Source organism: Euleptes europaea, chromosome 1, assembly GCF_029931775.1.
Source record: "Euleptes europaea isolate rEulEur1 chromosome 1, rEulEur1.hap1, whole genome shotgun sequence".
NCBI lineage: Eukaryota > Metazoa > Chordata > Lepidosauria > Squamata > Sphaerodactylidae > Euleptes > Euleptes europaea.
Genome location: NC_079312.1, coordinates 43870748 through 43893719, shown reverse-complemented (window position 1 = coordinate 43893719; position 22972 = coordinate 43870748).

The window sequence follows — 22972 nt, the reverse complement described above, 5'->3', positions numbered from 1 at the left end:
TCAATTGATCTTGAGCAGCATATATCTAGTGTTGGAGGGATATAAGGACTGAAACAAATCTTGCCACTGACAATGTAGCCTTGGAGTCCCCTGGAGGTTTTTAAGAAGAGGCTAGATGGCCATCTGTCAGCAATGCTGATTCTATGCCCTTCGGCAGATCATGAGAGGGAGGGCATCTTGGCCATCTTCTGGGCATGAAGTAGGGGTCACTGGAGGTGTGTGGGGGAGGTAGTTGTGAATTTCCTGCATTGTGCAGGGGGTTGGACTAGATGACCTTGGTGGTCCCTTCCAACTCTATGATTCTAGTGTGTTTTACTAAACATAATGAACAATATAAATGTTAATTTGGGTTTGGATTAAGAATAGATAAAGAAGTATAATGTAAGAAAGGACTTGTTCATTATGGAAGAAAAATATTTTAATATGCCTGTGAGTGGTTGTGTAGGTAGGAGCCCCAGTGCACTTGCTTTGCCCTGGGGGCTATAATGCTGTTAAGACGGCCATGCTCAGTATTGTAGGAGACAGCATAAGGTATTTGCTGGCCCAGAATACTCAGAAAGGCTGGGGCCCAACGCTTCAGCTGCTTGAGGAGTGGCCGTAGCAGGGAGCAGCTTCGTGTCTCTACTTTCCAGGTTGGAGCTGGGAACTGGTCCCATGCGGGGAGGGGCAGGCGTTTGTATTGGCAGTAACTGCCGTGGGTCCTTTCCAAGCTTAAAAGCTCCAATTCCCCTCCAAGAGATGATGACCCCAGAGATGGTCCAACCAGATGTAACTGTGCTTACATGCCGGCTCTAATTTATGTGCAGCTGTGACAACACAAAAAGCTCGTGAAGATGTACTACAGCTGTGCTTACTCGGCAACTGTGCTTGTTTCTGTTCCTTACAAATTGAAGCCATTTTTTGATCAGACCAGCAGGGGCCAGAAAAATTGCTTCCAAGGCTGCACTTGGAAGGCAGGCCCATCCCTGTCGCAGTGGTGTCAACTTTCCCTGTCCATTTTGAACACTTACATGGTGGTGCCTTTTGTGAGTTGTGTGTGTGTGTGTTAAGTGCCGTCAAGTCACTTCCGACTCATGGTGACCCTATGAATGAAAGTCCTCCAAAATGTCCAATCTTTGACAGCCCTGCTCAGATCCTGCAAATTGAAGGCCGTGGCTTCCTTTATTGAGTCAATCCATCTCTTGTTGGGTCTTGTTGTGAGTTAGCCCTAGCCTAAGTAATTCCACCCCCCATCCTTGGGGAAACAGAAGAACCTCCACGCAGTTATCAATAAACTACCAGTGTATGACTCTATTAAAACGAGACTGTTCCCAAGTGCTTCTTGTCACATGATTGGCTATTAATTTTAGCTGTGTTGGCATTCTGGTGTGATGCCTATAGATGATTGCATCCCTTACTGCTCTCACAAGTTGTCCAGTTGAGAGCCAGCGTGGTGTAGCAGTTAAGAGCAGTGGGCTCTAATCTAGAGAACCGGGTTTGATTCCCCACGCCTCCACATGAAGCCAGCTAGGTGACCTTGGGCTAGTCACAGTTCTTTCTGAACTCTCTCAGCCCCACCTACCTCACAAGGTGTCTGTTGTAAGGAGAGGAAGGGAAGGAGATTGTAAGCCACTTGCGCAGCCCATTCCGAAGGGGTAGGGTTGCCAGGTCCCTCTTTGCCATCGACGGGAGGTTTTTGGGGTGGAGCCTGAGGAGGGTGGGGTTTGGGGAGGGGAGGGACTTCAATAACGTAGAGTCCAATTGCCAAAGCAGCCATTTTCTCCAGGTGAAATGATCTCTATCGACTGGAGATCAGTTGTAATAGCAGGAGATCTCCAGCTAGTACCTGGAGACTGGCAACCCTACTAAGGGGGGTGTTACAACGGCGGCCGTGGACAGTGCAGCTGTGTTGCCCCTGTTAGATTTCCCAGCTGGAATAAGGGATTAAAAATACATATAAATTTGGAAAAAAAAATTCAAAAAATAGCCCCATTGAGTTTAGCAATGCTACACCAGCAAAACAGCTGGCATAGCAATGCCGCAGCATGAGGGGGGCATTCCTGGGGCAAAAGGGGTTTGCAAGCTGACTAACATCAGCTCTGCCCCTAGTCACGCACTGGGAACACCTCCCAGGATGCCAGCGTGGGGAGATAATGCTGGGACAGCGGTTGCAGGGAGGCTGAGCTGTTGTCCCAGAGTCGCACTGCCACATCGCCCTCCGGGGCTGGCATAAGTGCCCCTGCGCCGGCATGAGTACCCTTTATCACAGTGCAGAGTGGCACTCACCCCAGAGCAGGATTACGCCGGCTCCTATGGAGCTTCGCGCCCCCCCTTTCAGGAATGCACACTGAGACTCCTTAAAAGTAGAGAAAAGTGGGGTATAAAACCCAACTCTTCTTTGTTTTCTTTCATGGCTGATTTTGCTCTAAAGAGAGCAGGAAAATTGATAACAACTACCTATCTAGTAAGTTTTTATTCTGCTCAAATTCCAAGGAGCACATGATTCAGAAACCTTGCTGAAGTTAAACAGTTCTGAGACTGGTCAGTGGCTGTATGTGAGGTTGCCCAGAACCCCCATGTACTGCCTCGAGTTCTATGGAAGAAATGCAAATTTTAAAACATACAATTAAACACATTAATGCACTTGAATACTAGAGATCAAAAGTAGCTAACCATTTGCCTGATATGACCACATAGGTGCACATTTTAGGCGAAAAGAACTTTACGAGCACAAATTCGGCACACTGCACAACTGATAAAGGAGACTTTTTCATGACGGCAACATGGTGATGTCATTAAGCACGTGTGTGTGTGTCTGTGCGCCATCAAATCACAGCTGACTTATGGCGACCCCATAGAGTTGAACACACGAAGCTGCCTTATACTGAATCAGACCCCTTGGTCCATTAAAGTCAGTATTGTCTACTCAGACCAGCAGCGGCTCTCCAGGGTCAGAGGTCTTTCACCACCTACTTGCCTAGTCCCTTTAACTGGAGATGCCGGGGATTTAACCTGGGATGGACCTTCTGCATGCCAAGCAGATGCTCTACCAATGAGCCCAAAAGTTCTCAAGGCAAAAGAGGTGTTTTGCCATTGCCTGCCTCTGCGTGGGCTGAGAGAGTTCTGAGAGAATTTTTTTTAATAAATTTTTATTGATTTTTAAAACTATAAATTCTCCATAATTTTGACAACAATGTAAAAATAGTATCACAATCACAATTATATTAATTGTTGTCTTAATTACCATTAAACATAAAAATAAAACGACTTCCCCATCACCTCCATCTACCTCTTAATAAAGTATTATTATCCTTCGTTAACATATACTGATCCTAGCATTAATTTCATTCTAAAGTTTCATGTTTTATAAAGTTTTACATTCTGGATCAGAATAAAAAGTAACCTTCCATTATTCCCAGATCTTGTACATTATCACAATGATTCCTTCAATTCTCCCCTTTTCCCTAGTTTCTCCAACTCCACCAGTTCTAACATTAAAATGATTTAATCCCTTTATTCTGAAACCTTTGTCCCTTTCCATTTGGCTGCATCAAATTGCAGCCATTATAACATAAATTTAATCATACTAAACAACATTCTCTCCAATATTTTAGGGATATTTCCTGTTTAATCAATCTTATTGTTCTGAGAGAATTTTGACGGGCCCAAGGTCACCCAGCAGGCTTCATGCGGAGGAGTGGGGAATCGAACCCGGTTATAGTGTACATTCTGGCTCTTTTAGTTCTCTCTCTGATGACAATACTTTAAGGAATTATATTATGGGTGCACAACAGGATTGCCAGATCCCTCTTCGCCACTGGCGGGCGGTTTTTGTGGGGTGGAGCCTGAGGAGGGCGGGGTTTGGGGAGGAGAGGGACTTCAATGCCATAGAGTCCAATTGCCAAAGGGGCCATTTTCTTCAGTTGAACTGTTCTCTATCGGCTGGAGATCAGCTGTAATAGCAGGAGATCTTCAGCTAGCACCTGGAGGCTGGCAACCCTAGTGCACGATAACAGAATTAAATTCTGAAATACACACAACCTTTTTCCCCCAGGCTTCACACTAAGTAGGCTGGAAGTTGCAAACCATATAACGGAGCAAGCCCTCCCCAGATGCTCAAAAAGACCATTTGAGACTTAGCCATAAGTCACCCTCCCTTGTTGTAAATCTTTATGAAGGTCTGAGAACACAGCCCCTCTTTGCCTGTGGAAACCATCCTATGCAAAGCTGTAATTACTACTAATCTTGGATCACAAAAAAAGTTGAACTGAGGACAGGAAATTAATAGCCAATACCCTGACTCCGCTCCATTCTTCCTCTGCTGTTTATACCAATTTGCCCTCCATAATTTGGAAGATGGATGGGCTTCAGTTGAGGGTTTTGAGGTTTTGGGACAAATGACAACACTCAAATCCATTTTTAAATGGTGTGTAATTCATGTTTGAAACTGAAGGAGGAAAGCCATGGAGGCGTCCTGGTCATAACTACTGCTTCAGCAAATATTAAGAATTTTAACTGTTTCATGCCTAGTAGAAGCCCTCAAGAAGAAGTCAGAATTTTGACCTTTTCCTTCTTAAATTCATGTTGTTCCCTTTCCCTGCCTCTTCCTGGCCAAGCAAGCTTACTGACTCTTACCCAAGCCATTAATCCTCAGCACCTACTCTCCGTCGCTGATGTTTCATTATCCGTGCCACTATATTTTCCCCAGGTTATTGTTGTGAGTTTGCCTGAACACTGTGAAGGAGCAGTTGAGGCTTTTGACAAAATAATGTCCATAATAGCGGTAGAAATTTTACCCACAGGAACAGTACGGACACCAGAATCGGGCAGATGACTGTGCAAGAAACCGCAGCTTGACATTGCAGTGGACAAAGACGGAGAGAGAACCGAGGATAGAAGACAACAGAACAACTTAAAGAGGGGGGACCTCAACCAAATATATGGAGAGAACTTCCATGGTTGAGCAGCAAGATACAGGGGTCTGCCGTTTAGATTGGCACAGGAGAGGGAAAGGGGCCATTTAACTCTTTCCCCTCATGCTGTTTTCCCTGTGAAAATGTAAAATTTCCCCAGCAGGGGTAAAAGCAGCTCGCAAATAACAGGTTTTGTCAAGAACACAGCACAAAAGGCAAGAGTTAAATAACTCCTCTCCTCCTGGCAAATTGCAGCATTTTGTACTCTGAAAAAATCATAGCAGAAAATAATCACATCGTTTTGTCCTGATAGCTTCTCTCCAGAGTTAGCTAAACCTGGGACTGCTGCCTTGGGAGTTGTACAAGTGGCTCTCTGTGGCATCGGCCGCTTGCAGTAGAAGTGGATGTTGGCTCCTTCACGTATGTTAGTGCTCATTTCCACAATTATTTTATGCCTATTTGTGTTCATGTTTGCCCTCTGCGGAGATTTTTGTAAATAAAGTACATATTATAAACCAGACACCGTAACTCTCCGAAGCTATCTCATCCGAAGGAAATAAAAGTTGGTAGCACTGCCTCGAGAACTTCCCAGCACTTTGAGATGCTGGAGGGAATAGCATGACTTTCTTCCCAGAACTTGCCTTCTTCTTCAGGGATAAAAACCCAACTTTTCTTAACGCTAACCCCCTTCCATCCACTGCTCTCGCACCTCCCCAGACTTTTCCTGTTTCTCCTTCCCCAAATAGAGTTGCCAGGTTCCTGCTTCAGGAGTGGGATTTTGTTGGGAATACAATGCGGGTTCCATCTCTGTCAGACAGTTAAGAGTTAATTGTTTGTGTGACAGTTTAGTTAGCCTCAAGAAAATGATGTAATGGCATATGTCAGTATTCTATTGGTTAGCCCTTCTATTGGTTAGTATTCTATTGGTTAGCCCTAGTGGTGGCCCTTCCCGCCACCACTCAGCTGGGATGCAAGAGAAAAATGCGGAGGGGAATGGGGAGAGTGACTGCTTGTGTCCTGATGCAATGACATCGCTTCCAGCTAGGGTTGCCAACCTCCAAGTACTAGCTGGAGATCTCCTGCTATTGCAACTGATCTCCAGCCAATAGAGATCAGTTCACCTAGAGAAAATGGCCGCTTTGGCAATTGGACTTTATGACATTGAAGTCCCTTCCCTCCCGCCCTAAAAACCTCCCGCCATTGGCGAAGAGGGACCTGGCAACCCTACTTCCAGCTCTGCCAGAAGAGATGTCATTGTGTCACCAGCAACTCTTTAACATTTAGTCAAAACTCTATGGTCATTATGTTGTTGGCGAGGTGCCCCCACCCAAAAGGTCAGTTTCCCCTTGCTGCCAGCCCTGGCAAACCTACCACCAAATACCTTTTGCTGATATAGCTATCCTGGAACCTTTCTCTTGTTGGTAATCACACACTTTACCTTTCTCTTAATTCTTCCATGTGCCTCTTTAGGCTCAGTCGTAAAATGCATGATTTACAGGCAGAAAGTCCCCGGTTTGAGTCATAGTTAAACCCAAGTTTAAAAATAGAAGCATGACAAAGATCACAGCTCTCCATCAGTCTTTAAAAGGTAACAATTTGAACTGGGGTCATGCTGGATGGGAAGAAGGGATTTAACCCTTCACTCTCTGTTCCATTTTGCTAGTCAGAATCAGGATTCTCATTCTATCATTAGCATGATAGCAGAAAGAAAAGATGTGTTCTTTTAAAACTAGTCTTCCCCCCTTAAAACACTAATAATAGCATAGGGAGCCATAGCTAATTCCCCCAAATAAAAGGTAACCCCTCTAATTGGCATAATAAACTCTTTTTCAAGCTTGCTAAAATCTCTCCTGCACTAGGAAAAATAATCACCTTTGATCCATCCTGCCCCACTGACTTAATCCAAACTATCTTGTCCATCTCCAAAATCTGTTGTTTATTGTGCTGTTTGTCTTCTCACTTGGCTTTTCATAGAATAGAATTGGAAGGACCACTAGGGTCATCTAGTACAAACCCCTGCACAATGCAGGAAATTCACAACTATCTCCTCCACACACACCCAGTAACCCCTATTTCATGCCCAGAAGATGGCCAGGATGCCCTCCCTCGTATCATCTGCCTAAGGTAATAGAATCAGCATTGCTGACAGATGGCCATCTAGCCTCTGCTTATAAACCTCCAGGGAAGGAGCACATACCACCTCCAGAGGAAGCCTGTTCCACTGAGGAACCGCTGTAACTGTTAGAAAATTCTTCTTAATGTCCAGACAGAAACTCTTTTGATTTAATTTCAACCCATTGGTTCTGGTTCGACCTTCTGGGCAACAGAAAACAACTCGGCACCATCCTCTACGTGACGGCCCTTCATAACCCCTCTCAGTCTTCTCCTCTTCAGGCTAAACATATTCAGCTCCTTCAACCTTTCCTCATAGGACTTGGTCTCCAGACCCCTCACCATCTTTGTTGCCCTCCTCTGGACGTGTTCCAGCTTGTCTACATCTTTCTTAAATTGGGGTGCCCAAATCTGTCTGCTCCCCTTTTGCTTCCCTTCAAGTTAGCTTCCCACCTCTGCTCCCCACTGAAACTGCCCTTACTAAGATAAGCTGATTATAGCTTTGCTCCTAAAGCTTCATTCCTAAGACTTATGTACCCTCTCTTTGGCCTTTGACACAGCTGAACCTCCTTAACCCTGGTTCCCTCCACTTACTCTGCTACCATTCAGTTCTCTGCCACATTTCTTCCTAAATAATCTATTGCTTGTTCAGTATTTCCATTGGTGAAAGTTGCCCTTTGTCCCTTCCCTTCTCTGTTGAGGTTCCTCAGAGTTCTCCTTATGCTCCCTCATAATTTGTCCCTACACACTCACTATGTGATTCCCACAGTCTTGTGATGTTAAGTACTGCTGTTGTATTAGTAACATCCAGCTTTACCTCTCTATCCCAGGCCTTTCCTTTTCCATCCAGACTCACAACTCCAGCTGCCTTTCTTTTTCTATATATCTTATCAACATCTCAAAACTCAAAAAACACTCAAGCTTGAACCAGGTCATTTTTCTTCACAGCAAGCCTCCTTCTCTGTTTTCCATGACAACATCACCAGTCACCCCTTTGACCAGGCTCAAAGCCTTGGCTTTACATCTAATTTATCCTTCTCTTTACTCTCCGTATTCAAACTGTTACCAATAAGCAAATAAGAGCTTTATGCTCCTGTCTCCTTTGCTAAAACTCAGGGTTCATATACTAGTCATCCGTAAACTTCTTCTATGTGGTATTACCTCGTTACACCTCAGTCCTTTCCATCCAGAATCCTGCTGCCAAAATCACTTACCTTTTTGTAACTCTCATTCCTCCTCAAAACCCAAGCTCAAACTATTGGAACCCACTTGTGGACATTTCAGGCTTTATCCCACCATATCTGTGAGTCTTTGCAGCACTGCCTGCCTGTGAAAGTCACCCCTCCAAGTCCACCACACTGAGGATTAAACAAGTTATATTTCTTGTGAGTTGGGGTGGGGTTCCCTGGACCTGGTTGGCCACTGTGTGAAGAGGCTGCTGGACTTGATAGACCTTGGTCCGATCCAGCATGGCCTTTCTTATGTTCTTATATCTTGACTCAGTTTCCTTGTAGTCACACAGCAGCTGTAGGGAAAGGCATTTATGAAGTTCACAGGAGCCCAGTTCCACTCAGTGCTGCAGGGTGAGGGGAAGAGGCTTCTGCCTTTCCCTCTGTGACATTTCCCTGAGCTGAAACAGCCCCAGCAGGAAGCTGTTTGCATAACTTTGGAGTTGTACACTCTTGGAATTCTGCGTACTTCAAATCCTTCCCCAAACCTCAACTTCTCCATAAACGATTGCCTAGCTGACATCTCCAATTTAAGTCAGTCTTAACTACATGTTGATAATTCACAGGGGGTAGCCGTGTTAGTCTGTCTGCAGTAGTAGAAAAGAGTAAGAGTCCAGTAGCACCTTAAAGACTAACACAAAATATTAACAAAAATTAACTACATGTTAATTACAGTCTACATGTTGACAGTGGGGAAAATAAATTGTTCTTATTCTTACCTCTTCCTTCCTTCGTCTTCCCATCCTTTATTCTTTCCCCTACTGTAAATATTTAGAGTATAAGTTTCTTGGGGGTGAGGTCCACCTTTTCACAGTGATGAACCCCCCCCCCCCAATGACTCATGATTCCAATATTTCCACTCCTAATAATACCAGAATCAGAAATCTTGCCAGGGAAGCAGTAGCAGCTAGGTAGTAAGGAGTAGTCCCTAGATAATCTGTGGTGCCCTAGCCCTTTAAACTTTAAAGGACCATTATTTCCTGTTGGTGGAAGACCTGGATTCCAGAGGCCAGATCTATTGCCCATAGAAAATAATGGCCCTTTAAAGTGCCTCCCCTCCCAGACGGTCTGCAGCAAGTTAGCCCTTTAAACTTTAAAGGACCACTCTGTCAATGGGTGGTACCAGAGGCTAAAGGCCAGGTCATTTGACAATAGGGAATAATTGTCCTTTAATGTTTAAAGGGCTGGAATGCCACAGACCAACTGAGATAGCCTTCCTCGCCTTCCTGGTCCCTCATGCCGCACTTACAAATTACTGTTTTAATTTCCTTTTAGTTTAGAAAGGGCATGATTATTGTTTACACTCAGTCGGGAGTACTGTTGTGATATTTATTAAATGGAAATTTTTCCTGACCCAGTTTTCCAGAACAGTAACAATGCTCCCGGTGTTTAATGAAAATGATAATCATACCATTCCTGACTTCCTGATACAGAATTAAAACAATGATTTGTGGAGTGCACAACCCTACCTTCAACTCATCCTTGTCCTCACTGTTTGACTCATTGGCACTGCTTCCCCAATGAACTATTCACTCCCTTATTGCCAGCCTCGTGCCTGCCACTTTGACACTTTCATGTATTGTCCGGATGAACACCCCTGCAAGAGATCCAAAGTATTAGCTGATTTTGTTGAATGGTTTCTGAATAAGTAACACTTCCATGCCGCCCCAACCCACATCTATCCTAACCATCTTTGAGACCTGACTAGTATATCAGGCTTGCCCCACCATTTCCCCCTTCTTGCTCTCTGCCCAGCCCTTTTCCTCCTTTTTCAACAATAAGAACTGTGTGCTCTCATCTCTATCTCAACACTCTTTTTCTCCCTTGCCATTAGGGTTGCCAGCTCTGAGTTGGGAAATACCTGGAGATTAGGGTTGCCAGGTCCCTCTTCACCACCGGCAGGAAGTTTTTGGGGCAGAGCTTGAGGAGGGCAGGGTTTGGGGAGGGACTTCAATGCCATAGAGTCCGATTGCCAAAGTGGCCATTTTCTCCAGGTGAACTGATCCCTGTCAGTGGAGATCAGTTGTAATAGCAGGAGATCTCCAGCTAGTACCTGGAGGTTGGAGAAACTACAGGAGATTTGGGGAGAGGAGCCTGAGAAGGGCAGGGTTTGGAGTGGGGATGGACTTCAATGCCATAGAGTCCAATTGCCAAAACAGCCATTTTCTTCAGGTGAATTGATCTCTGTCACCTGGAGATCAACTGTAATAGCGGGAGATCTCTAGCCACCACCTGGAGGTTGGCAAGCCTATTTCTCATTACTCACTCTCCTACACTTCCCTCTAGTCTTTTCTCCTCCCTGTTTCATTCAATGAGTTGGTCCAGCTATTGTTGATCCATGTGCCCCCTTAATTCCCTCCCAGTTCTCTCCCAGCTGCTGGTTGCCCCCTTCCCACTCTCAGCTCTACGTAATCTACTGATCCCTCTCTTCTGGACTGTGCATTTCAACCACTTCCTTTCCAAACCTTGTCCATCCATCCTGTTCATTATGCACAAAGCCTTGGCTTTCACTTTCATGTTACATTTGCTTCCTCCTCACCTTTGCTCCCAATATTCAGCCAAGTCCACTCCACTTCCTCAGCCTCTGGTTTATGTTTTAGAGACCTATCCTGCTTTGACTACAGCAGTCTTCACCACTCTGACCTTCCATTATCATGCCTCAAATCTCTGACCTCGATATAGAACTCTGCCAGCAAAACCATTAATCTATTTCATGTTCGGACTGTATGGCATTCTCCTTAGATCCTTGGCTTCCCTTCAGCACAAACTTCTTGTACTTTGGTTCTTGTGGGTTATCCGGGCTGTGTAACCGTGGTCTTGGTATTTTCTTTCCTGACATCAGGAAAGAAAATACCAAGACTACGGTTACACAGCCCGGATAACCCACAAGAACCAATGAACTCTGACCGTAAAAGCCTTTGATAATGTCTTGTACTTACCTACAAAAGCCCTTATGATCTCTCCCTTCACTCTGCCCATATCTCAATATATCCTTTCCTATGACCTTCACTTTCTCCAACTCCACCACCCTCAGTGAGAATTTCTCCAGCTCCTTGAAATAATTCTGCTTTTTTTTTCTTGATTGCTGCCCATCTTACACTTCAGCTCCAGTCTACATGGGAACTCCTACATGAAGCTTTCCCACTTCCTTCCAATTCCTTCTCAAAACCCCACTTTTCATTCTTATCCCTGTAGATAAGATAAAATAAATGGATGTTCATTTTGACAAATCTTTTTGGTGGTCAAAGTTTGGTGAAAGTCAATACACATTTGTGAGTCCTGAAGGAAGAAAAATCTTTCATTGGTATGGATTTTCACTATGCCTGCGCGTGGGAGGGGGAATGGGTACAGTATCATCTCATACTTCAAAAAACATATGGCAGCAAGGATTAAAGCTGTTCCAACCTATTCAATTTATAGAGCCAAAATCCTTTGGGAGAAACTAATACATTCACATCCTTTCTTGAGTGCTAATGCTTGCAGAGGGACTTTTCAGATTCCCAAATAGGCATGTGAAAATACATTTGTCCTGCCATCTTTGTGGTGAAAGATGAGAACATAGAGGAGGAAGATGATCTTGTGTGTGTGTGTGTTTTTTCCCCCAGTCTAAAGACTTGGGTTACTTCAGAAGAAACTAGGTGTCCATCTAGATAATGTCAAGTTAGAAGACTCTGGTTTTGACATGAGTAACTTTATCTTTGTTCAGTATATATAGTCAAAAAGGAATAATAAAGTTTAGAATGTTAGATTTATAGAAATGGACTGAGGGGAGTCCAAGAATATATATAAATAGATAGATTGCATAAAATTGCTATGTTCAGTTTAAGGCCTCTTCCAACATTGTAAGCCACATGTAGCCATCCCCATTTATGTAAGCGTGAGCATTCACAAGTGGGCAACCACAGACTCCGAGCCCAGACTCAAATTGCCCAAGGCCCACACTGGGCTCCTACGGCTACAGTTTAATGTGCCTCTTGGAACTCTTCTCCTTGTGACCCAGTAAAATCGATTTTAGGCCATTTGGATAACTGGATGCATAGTGGTTGGCAGACAAAAGAATATGAGAGTAATGATGGAGGAGGAGGAGGAGGAGAAAGAGGAGAAGGAGAAGAAGAGTTGTTTTTATATGCCAACTTTCTTTACCTTTTAAGGAGAATCAAACCAGCTTACAATCTGCCTTCCCTTCCTCTCCCCACAACAGACGCCCTGTGAGGTAGGTGAGGCTGAGAGAGTTCAGAGAGAACTGTAACTGGCCCAAGGCCACCCAGCAGGCTTCTTGTGGGGAAACCAACCCAGTTCACCAGATTAGTGCTGCCGCTCATGTAGAGGAGTGGGGAATCAAACCCGGTTCTTCGGATTAGAGTCCACCACTCGAAACCACCGCTCTTAACCACACTACCACACTGGCTCTCAATGAAATAAGAGGATGGGTGAAATAAGGACAATGAAATAAGAGTCTCTCTCTCTCTCACACACACACACACACACACACACACACACACTCACACACACACACACTCACCCACACACACACACATCACCACCCAATGCACACTTTCTGCTGAAAGAGGTGCCCCCAAATGCCCCGTTTTGGCTTCCATTTGTGGCGCAGAGACATTTCTGCAACTATCCTCCTTACATACCTTTGAACTGGCATATGCCTCAACCGCTAGAAAACCAGAAGGTGGCAGTGTAACATCCCCTATTAATGTGCCGCAGCTGGCTGAAGGGGATGGGTAACAGCTGTCAACAGAAAATTTACTTTTAATATTGACAAATTGCACATCAATTGCTCAATTAATCAGCCTCTCCAGCATTAGCCTGGTGATTGCGTCCTTTGGCTGCTGCACAGCATTTAAACAAGCTTAATAGCCTTACTTGTACAGTGTTGAAGAGTTAGTTGATAAAGATGCACCAATCAGAACACTGACTTTATGCAGCCAGCCCATAAATGTTAAAACTATCTGCATGCTTTCTGGTGAGTCAGATGAGGGTGGGGAACATTACTTTTTCCCTCTTAGGTGGAAGCCAGACAATTGTGCTTTTCAGAGATTTTTCAGCTCAGCTTTATGTTCATTCGGGATGAATTTACATTAGTTAATTTGGACCTGTGACCACCCCATTTCTAGATACTGAGCTAGACTGCCTAGAATTTCTACAGGCACAAGAAAAAGGGGTATTCTCACTGATCACCCCCTACCTCAGCAGACCAAAATATATCCTGAAAGGCTGCTCCAGGGAGATGGGAGACCCCCAGGAATAGCTTGGGAGAAATCTCTCGTGGAAGGAAGAAATCAGTGGAAATCTCCCCTGTTAAACCCATGGAAATTCTAGGTGGGATCCAAGCCATTGAGCCAATTTGTGTTTGAGCAAAGTTGGTTTCTAAGGAGGATGGCAAAGTTGCAGCACCCTTTGCTACAACTGGATTTACGTATAAGCCAAACAAGCTATAGCTTAGGGTCCCGCTCTCTTGGGGGCCCCCCAAAAATTTAAAGGAAAAAAAACCAGATGTACATTTCCAAAATATAAGATAAAAAACAAATAAAATAAAACCTACATACAGCAACAGTCTTTTGTGTTGTGAGGGTCCTATGATGTAAGTAATGGGCCCCACCTCTAGCCTGCTCCCTAAAATATCACTGGTTTGCTCTTTCTTCAAAGATGATTCAAAAGTTCCAAAGTCTTTGTCAAAGACTAGATGGGAAGCTCATTCAAGGGCCACAAGTGCAATATTTGACAATTATGATGGAATAATTTCTGCATTGCATCAGCTGCATATTGATACCACAGAGAAGGGTGAAACAAGAAATCAAGCCAGAAACATTTTGAATAAAATGGAGGAACTTGAATTTATGGTAATGTTATATTTGTGGAGTTATTTGCTGGATGAATTTCACAAGGCTAGTCAATCACTGCAAGACCCCAAAATTAGCCTAAATGTATGTAGTAAACTGTATGCTTCACTTTCTGATTTTGTTAAAGGTTCCAGAGATCTTTTTGATCATTTTGAAGAACAGGCAAAGGACAAATTGCCTGATGTTGATTACAAGAAAAGCAGAAGAAGATCTAGAACCGTGCTGGCGAACCTATGGCACGTGTGCCGGACTTGGCACGCCGAGCCCTCTCTGTGGGCACGCGCGGATAAGTTGAGCAGCCGTCGCGTCTGCCTTCCCTGGACTCCCCGCCGCCCAGCTGGGCAGCGGGGGCTTTGAACTGCTCCGCGCTGCCTGCAAAGCCCCCCCCCTTCCCTGGACTTTGAACAAACATTAATTGTTCAAAAGCATGCCAAATGCAAAGTTTTACCTTTCAATAAAAAGTTGTTTGTATCATTGAAAGCTCTGTTATTGTGTTTTTCTTTTAAGGCAAAAGATGTTAATGTATGAGTTGTTTTTTCTAAACTAAAACCTCAGTATTCAGGTTAAATTGCCGTGTTGGCACTTTGCGATAAATAAGTGGGTTTTGGGTTGGGCACTCGGTCTCTAAAAGGTTCGCCATCACTGATCTAGAAGGAGGCATATAGGTGAAGATGAAGCTTTAGAGAACCTTGAGCCAAGAGTCAGAATCAAAGCATTTATACCTGTGATGGATGCATTAGAATCAAATCAGGCACAAAGGGCATCAGTATACAATGATGCTGCAAAAAATTTTAATTCTTAACAAAATTAGATGCTACAGAAGAAGAGATTCGTGAAGAAGTTAATGCTTTAAGCCAAACATATCCTGAAGATGTGGACATGAACCTTGTTGGAGAACTCAAGCATTTTCATCAATATGTTAGACATAGTCAAAGCCATGAACATGATAATCTGACACATCAGGATCTGTAACAAGTAATATTTAATGACCATGTCCAATCAGCATTCCCTAATGTAGAAGCAATTCTGAGAATGTTCCTTTGTATGATGATTGCAAATTGCCATGGAGAAAGATCCTTTTCTCAGCTGAAGAGGATAAAAAATGAATTTAGAACAACAATGTCTCAAGATAAATTATGTAACCTCAGCCTCATGTGCATAGAAAGTGACAAGCTACGCAGTTTATCATTTGATGATATCATCAGTGACTTTGCTTTGGCAAAGGCAAGAAGGAAAGTATTGTAATTTAGATCATCAATACCGTCTTTTACACTCACTAAGTGTAACAGGGTACAAAGGTCTGCTGTCCCAATGAACAGTGTGGACTACTTAATTTCATATTAATAAAGCTATTTATAATTATTAGTAGTTTGCATCATATATTTACACCTATTATTATTTCATGTTATAGCAAGTTTCTAGAGACTAGATTATGAGTCTTTGTAAATTGTGTTTCTAAAGGAACTTTTGTTTTTGCCAAATGCCAATGTGTTTGCATTATTAAGTTTGTTATGAATAAAAAATCATTTTAAGTTAGAGCTTAATAATTATTTCACTATTAATATACTTCTTAATTGTATTTCAGTTCAACAATTACTTTGATAAAATACATATTTTGTTATGTGCAAATGGCTTTAGATACCTATTACGTCCATAAATTACCATATAGCATATATTAAACACAAAAAACAGCAACAATTTGTTGTTGACAAAGGACAGCTGGATATATAAAGGGCCCCATTACCTTCAATAGCTTAGGGCCTCATCAAACCTAAATCCTGCCCTGCTTGTACCATTACACTTTTTACACAAATATTTAAGGGTACATACAATGTAGTAATTTCTAAGGAGCATTACAATCAGGTGTGATTTTAAACCAAGGAAGGAAATAGATGCCTTTATGGTATCTGCATGTTTGTATGTTATCTACAAATAACAGCCACGGGAGCAGAGGGGAGGATGTTGAAATCATGAATGCAGAACCCAGAGGAAAGTTTGATACCACCTGCACTGCAGACTTAATCCAAACCCACCTACCCCACCCCAGTTGCTCACAGCTTTCCGTTGTCATATCTCCTCTGAACCAAAACCGAACATTTTTGCAATCCTTCTTTCCTTCTGTTGTCCCCATCTATCCGAATGTTTAGATTGTGGAGCTGCATGGAATATGGAACATATTGCTTGTCTTACTTAATAAAGTGTCATTTAAATTAGTGATTATAAATGTAGGAGTAGTTCTACTTTTAAGAGGTTAGATAGCCATCTGTCAGCAATGCTGATTCTCGACCTTAAGCAGATGATGAGCGGGAGGGCATCTTGGCCATCCTCTGGGCATGCAGTAGGGGTCACTGGGGGTGTGGGGGGAGGTAGTTGTGAATTCCCTGCATTGTGCAGGGGGTTGGACTAGATGACCCTGGTAGTCTCTTCCAACTCTATAATTCTATGATTCTATTCTATGATTCTACTACTAGAGGTAGTAGAAACAGCAGGAGGAGGAGGAGGAGGAGAAAGATGAGGAGGAATGGTGGTGGTGGTGGATAAGCTATGCTGTAATTTTTTCCCTTATACATGAATCTACTTCTAAAGTTTAGGATGTCTAACAAAAGATGCCAACTCCAGTATTGCCACCTCTAGCATATCTTTGGGTTTGTGAGCAGCCACGCTTCTCCCTTTTCCCGTGCTAAGCTTAACCAGAAGAGATCCAGCCCCTTACTGGTATTTACGGTACAACACCAGCTGGGAGCCTTGCAAGAGGTTTGGGTAACCTGAGCTCAGATGGTCTCATGTCTTTATTATGGATTTTACTTAATACTAGAAAAACATTGTTTGCTGTGATCTTGCAAGTCATGCTCGGTCAACCACCTTTCATGCTCCAGATACATCAAGTTGCTATACTAAGTGAAACCAAACAAATGAACTCAAGAAGATTAACAAATCTCAGGCCACAACGATGAGGACTTTTTAATGCTTTTCTTTTCAAAACACCCCGGAAAGTTTTGTGGGAAACAAAAAATATCCCACACATGATCACATTTTAATGAGTTAAGCCTGGACTCGGTCAGTTGCGCAAGCAGTGCTATTTTCTTCAGCATTCATCATTTATTCATGGAAGGTTTTGCACTGGGTTTGCCACTCTTTAGATGCACTTTTTCCCCATCCATATTCTCAAAACTCAACAATAAGCCTCCATGCAGAGTTTTGAGAATTCAGATGGGGAAAATGTGCATCTATAGAGTGACAAATCCAATGCAAAACCTTCCATGAATAAATGGCCTGAGTGTTTTCTGTCTCTCTCTTTTTTTCCCCACCCCAGATTAAATCTTGGATTTCCTTGTACCTCTGTAGTACAATTTTCCATTACAAATATATTGAGCTAATACAGCCAAATATATACGCCTGGTGTTTTCCTCCTTCTACTGCTTTGGTTTTTGAGGGTATGAGCAAGGCTAAAAGCAGCTGCTGCAATCAGTCTGCAAGTTTTATGCCTCAGTTGCTTAACAGCTAGTGGCATAGCAGACATAGAAAACGCTGCTTATGCATGCCTCCAATTTAAGTACGTTAGGCTTTCCGTTTTTCTTCTGCTTAAAAAAAAACTGGCAACTATTCACTGGCTTCCATAGGACAGCTACAGAGTAAACTACTTGAGGAATGCACTGTGCATGACAAAAGCCATAGCTGAGACAACAGTGGCTCAAAAGTTGGACACGGACCAGGACTCAGACTGTAGCTCGGCCACAAGAACATTTGGCATCCCAGGGGGACCGTGAGCTATCCACTTGTAAAATTTCTAGCATATCAGTTTTTTGTGATATAAATATAAGCTTTGTGCTTTTTTGTTCCATAAGATCCATGGTGTCATGGGCACCTATTGGACAGCACCCATCACATCACCAGTAATGAACAACAAAACTCTCCCTGAAGAGTAACACCAGGTGATCATTTTACCATTTTATTATATTTTATTTTACATGCTGAAAAGCTCCTCTACTGTATCATTCAAATGTAGGAATGCTCAACAAGCCTTAAAGAAAGAAAAATGCTTGCAAATGCCAGTTCAGTGACTATCTCCAATTTGGGAACTCATGAAAATGCCTTAGGGTCAAACTACACATTCGAGTTTTTAACAAGTTGGATCTGGGTTCCCCAGATCCGACTCAGGTTCCTCACAGCCCTACAATAGCTATGGGGATGGCTTTTAAAACTAAAGGAGAGCCCAATCGTGATCCGATCACCTCCACGGAAGGAGGAAGGTTTTCTGCCTCCCCCCCCCAAGAAAAAACATTTTCCAATATGGAAACAGCGCTGGGGGAGAAATTATTTCTCCATTTTTTTTTCTCTGTGTGCACAGAATACTCCATGTGGAGCAGCAAAAACGGGAAAACAATTCCCCTGGTGCTGTTTCTGCATGGAAAAACAGCCTGGGTGAGGCATTTCCTCCTCCCACAGGAGCATTCCAAGCCTGTTTGGTTTCTCCTTAATTTGAAAAAGCTATTCCCCACACGGGGCTGCGGGTTCCCCAGACCCAGCTCATTAAAAACCCAAGTGTATTGTTTGACCCTTATACTGAGTTAGGCACTGATGCTCGCTCAACGCTTTTTTAAATGCGACCTTTAAAATGCTTATTCACGGTCCTGATGCAAAAGGAGAAATTCCATCACCCCCCACTCGCCTGCTCCTTGGTTCCTTTTTTTCCATAGCCATTAGCAATTGCCCTTTGCTTAGCTAACACGCAGCTGTGATTTTGCATGCTTCCTTGAGGGGATTCTTTGAGGCGGGGGCGGAGCAAACACAAAAAGTTGTGTTAAAGTGGCTCTTAAGAAATGTGAAGCAGGTATGCGCTCGGCTTCGCAGTCACTTCCTGAATGACAGTTCAGTATGAAAAACACAAAAAAATATGCGGGGCACTTTAGCCTGGAACGAGCTGCTAATTACCAAGCATAAATGGGTTAGGTCTGCCTAGGACTACACTCGGAGTCAAGCAGCTCCTTCAACCTGTGGCAGCAATGATTTTGATTCCACCCACCTTGGCATGTAGCTGTGATTGGGTCAGCGTAGTTTATGGTTATAAACTGTGACCGCCATGGGCTGCAACTGACATGTGACTGGCCCTAAACTGTGTTGTACACAGAGTTGATTTGGGCATGAAAGGGAAAGGATTCAGTCCTCATTCTACCTTGAGGCATACTAGTGTCCTCATAGTAGATGCTGTCTTCCACTGCAAGGCATTCTAGAAAGCAGACACTTAGGAATGCTCCAGGGCCATCTCATGTATCCCTCGCCAGGATTAGCCTTTAATAAGCTTTGGTGGGAGTGCTGATTGAACAGTAAAGAATCAGGAGGGCTCAAATGAAGTCATTTGGCCTATATACACCCTGGAGAAGAGCTGTTTGGGGTTATTGAATAGCCTTGCCTACCAGTTTTATCTGTGGTAGGAGACAAGTTTTGAATACAGAAGGTCCCAGGTTCAGCCTCTGGTGACTCCGGTAAAAGGATCTCTGGTTAGACATGCAGTGAAAGGTCTTTCTTTTCCTAGAACCCTGGAGTTCTGCTGCCAGTCAGCGGAGACAATAATTAATTAGATGCACAATGATCTGACTTAGTATAAAACAGAATTATCCCTTATGACTGATGGTCAAAGCAAAAAACCATGCCAAAGGGAGGGGAGGGATTTCAATGCCATAGAGTGCAATTTCCAAAGCAGCCATTTTCTCCAGGTGAACTGATCTCTATCGGTTGGAGATCAGTTGTAATAGCAGGAGATCTCCAGGTAGTACCTGGAGGTTGGCAACGCTACTGATTAGGGCGAAAAGTGGGATATAAATAAAATAAAAATAAACATCACATATCTGATAATTACAGGCAAAGGACTTTTCCAGCTTTTCTGTTTAGTACATTTTTTTCTGCCTTTCCTTCAAGGAACTCATTCATGGTTCTCCCGTTCCCATTATATCTTCCCAACAAGACTGTGAGATCGATTTGGCTGAAAGAGAGTGACTGGCTCAGAGTCAGTCAGAGGGCTTAGTAACACAGTGGGGATTTGAATCTGGGTCTCCCAGATCCTTGGCACTTCAGCCCATGAGCCTAGAACAAATGGAGGAGAGAAGAACAATGCGAGCTGCTTTGAGTCCCCACCGGTGAGCAAAATGGGGAATAAATGTAGTAAATGATTGTTAAGCCTTCAGACTCCTTTGGAATTTTGAGAAAAATGGTGGATACTACCACAAAAATGGCTGTCAACGGGGCAGGCCCAGTCACAAAATGTTGAGAGGTCCTATCAAACTTTGGGAAGTTTCAAGAACAAAGATTCTTGAAATGGAGGCAGCCGTTTCCAGATGGGTGCTCCATGCTGATACAAAGGTGATGCTTTCTAGACATTTCTGAAGAAACTCCTGCATGAACAGCAAATTTGGGATTCCACATTTCCTTTGGAGATTAGACTTCAGCTTCTAAAACAGATGACAAAGGCAAAGAAGAAGAAGGTTTCCTGCCTCCAACACCACAGGGAGATGTTTCCAAGCTCAGAGACACAAGAAACTCAGTGACTATGCCCATGATGAAGATACAGGGCTGGAATGCAGTCAGGTGACTGCAGCAGCCCAAAGCTCTCAGTTATTTTCTAAGACAACAAGACAACTGCAGCAGCATTACCCTGCCTGTGTTCCACAGCACCTAATATAAGAGGCATGCTCCTCTGATACTAGAGAGAATAGGTATGCATCATCTGATCCACTGATGACCCTTGAAGAAATTTTAACCCAAACAAATACCAGGAGACACAACTTCCAGCACCATGGTACCCAGCATAGCACTGCTCCAGCTATTATAATCATGCCGGCTCTTCTGCTTTCACTGGTGGTGCCTCGTGAATGCAAATCACTTACTTTATCACTGACCAGACCACATCCCTAGCATGGGATTGCCACACTTTGCTTTCAACACTTGGGCACACGTAGTTGGGACATCTGTATATAAATTTTACACATGCAATATTTATCATGCAGGAGTCTTCATTCTTCTTGTAACCGTCTTTCTGCCCAGATTTTATCACCGTACCGTTCTCACTTTTAAAATGGGTTGTTTCAGAGAGACACACTGCAGAAACTGTAAGATTATGAAGGCTCTTTTGTAGAACATACCCTTTGCATTCCGGGGCATGGAAGAGTTAATTACTCTGCTGCTGGTTCAGCCCCCTCGGCTCGCCTCCCTCCCTCCTTCCTGAGTCAGCATGGGCTGATCTTGAAATATAAGCAACTAGCAACATATGACTGCCAGGGAGAAAGAAAGAAAGAAAGAAAGAAAGAAAGAAAGAAAGAAAGAAAGAAAGAAAGAAAGAAAGAAAGAAAGAAAGAAAGAAAGAAAGAAAGAAAGAAAGAAAGAAAGAAAGAAAGAAAGAAAGAAAGAAAGAAAGAAAGAAAGGTGTGAGAGTCCAAATGGAAGTAGAACACAATTTATGAAACACTTTGTGAAGTGTCACTTTGCAAGGTCTGTAGAGGTGCTGATATTCACACTCTCCCCAGCAGAATTTCAGTCAGGAGGACACTGAAACTAATGACAAGGCAGAAAAACTGCAGGTCCACACCCAGGGGTCTGCATTTCTGGAATGTGCGTCCGCACACAACCATCTCCCAAGATTGTTGCAGTTGGGCTGCGGTTTTAATTTTGTAGCTTGGGACACAGCACACAGCCATTCAATATTTTCCTAACAGCTCTTGTGTAAAACATCCATTTGGGCTGTTTTGTATTATGAGGGATACAGCCTTCCCAGTGAAGGCAGCTTCACATGTCATTTTTTAAATTCATTTTATTTCTCAAAATATTTACATCTTCCCTTTACTTGTGGCTCATAGTGGTTTGCAAGTCACAGTTAAAACATTGCAGTTCAAACCAATAGAATAAGCCCTCAGATATTCCCCTCCTGTCCCAGCAAATAAAATGGCCTTGCAGCTCATAAGAACATAAGAAACGCCATGCTGGATCAGACCAAGGTCCATCAAGTCCAGCAGTCTGTTCACACAGTGGCCGACCAGGTGCCTCTAGGAAGTCCACAAACAAGACAACTGCAGCAGCACCGTCCTGCTGTGTTCCACAGCACCTAATATAATAGGCATGCTCCTCTGATCCTGGAGAGAATAGGTATGCATCATGACTAGTATCCATTTTGACTAGTAGCCATGAATACCCCTCTCTTCCATGAACAATAGCCCTCTCCTCCATGAACAAGCTCTTCCTGAAGATTTCTAAAGATAGCCTTCACTTTACCTCGCCTCCTCAGGTAACCTATTCCACAGAGTGGAGACTAGAAGAAAAGGAAAACAGGCTCTGCTTGATGCCGGGCAGGTCACCTGACGAGTGAGAATAGCCAGGAGGTGGCAGCCTGCAGACTACAGATGGTGTACAGGGCCATGTAGGAGGAGACAGTCCTTTAGCTATGTGTGTCTTAGGCCATAAAGGGCTTTGCAGGTGATAACCAGCACCTTGAATTGGACTCAACAAAAACAAACTGGGAGCCAATACAGGTGTTCATAGTTTTGTTATTGATTAGTTCAACTGAGAAAATGGCTGCTTTGGCAATTGGACTCTATGGCATTGAAGTCCCTCCCCTCCCCAAACCCCTCCCTCCTCAGGCTCTGCCCCCAAAACCTCCCGCCAGTGGTGAAGAGGGACCTGGCAACCTTACTGAAGTAACTCACACCAATGGTAGGAAGGGTAACTTCATAACCCTGCAGCATATGCAACATTTCCTGCCCACGTGGAAACTTTGCTCACATTCGTCTGGATCCTGCACTAAGTATTTATTCTCCAAATGTTCTGATTTGATTTACAGAAGTTCATTAAGGATGCAAGCCTAAAGACACTTTCCTGGAGTAAGACCCATTGACTAATG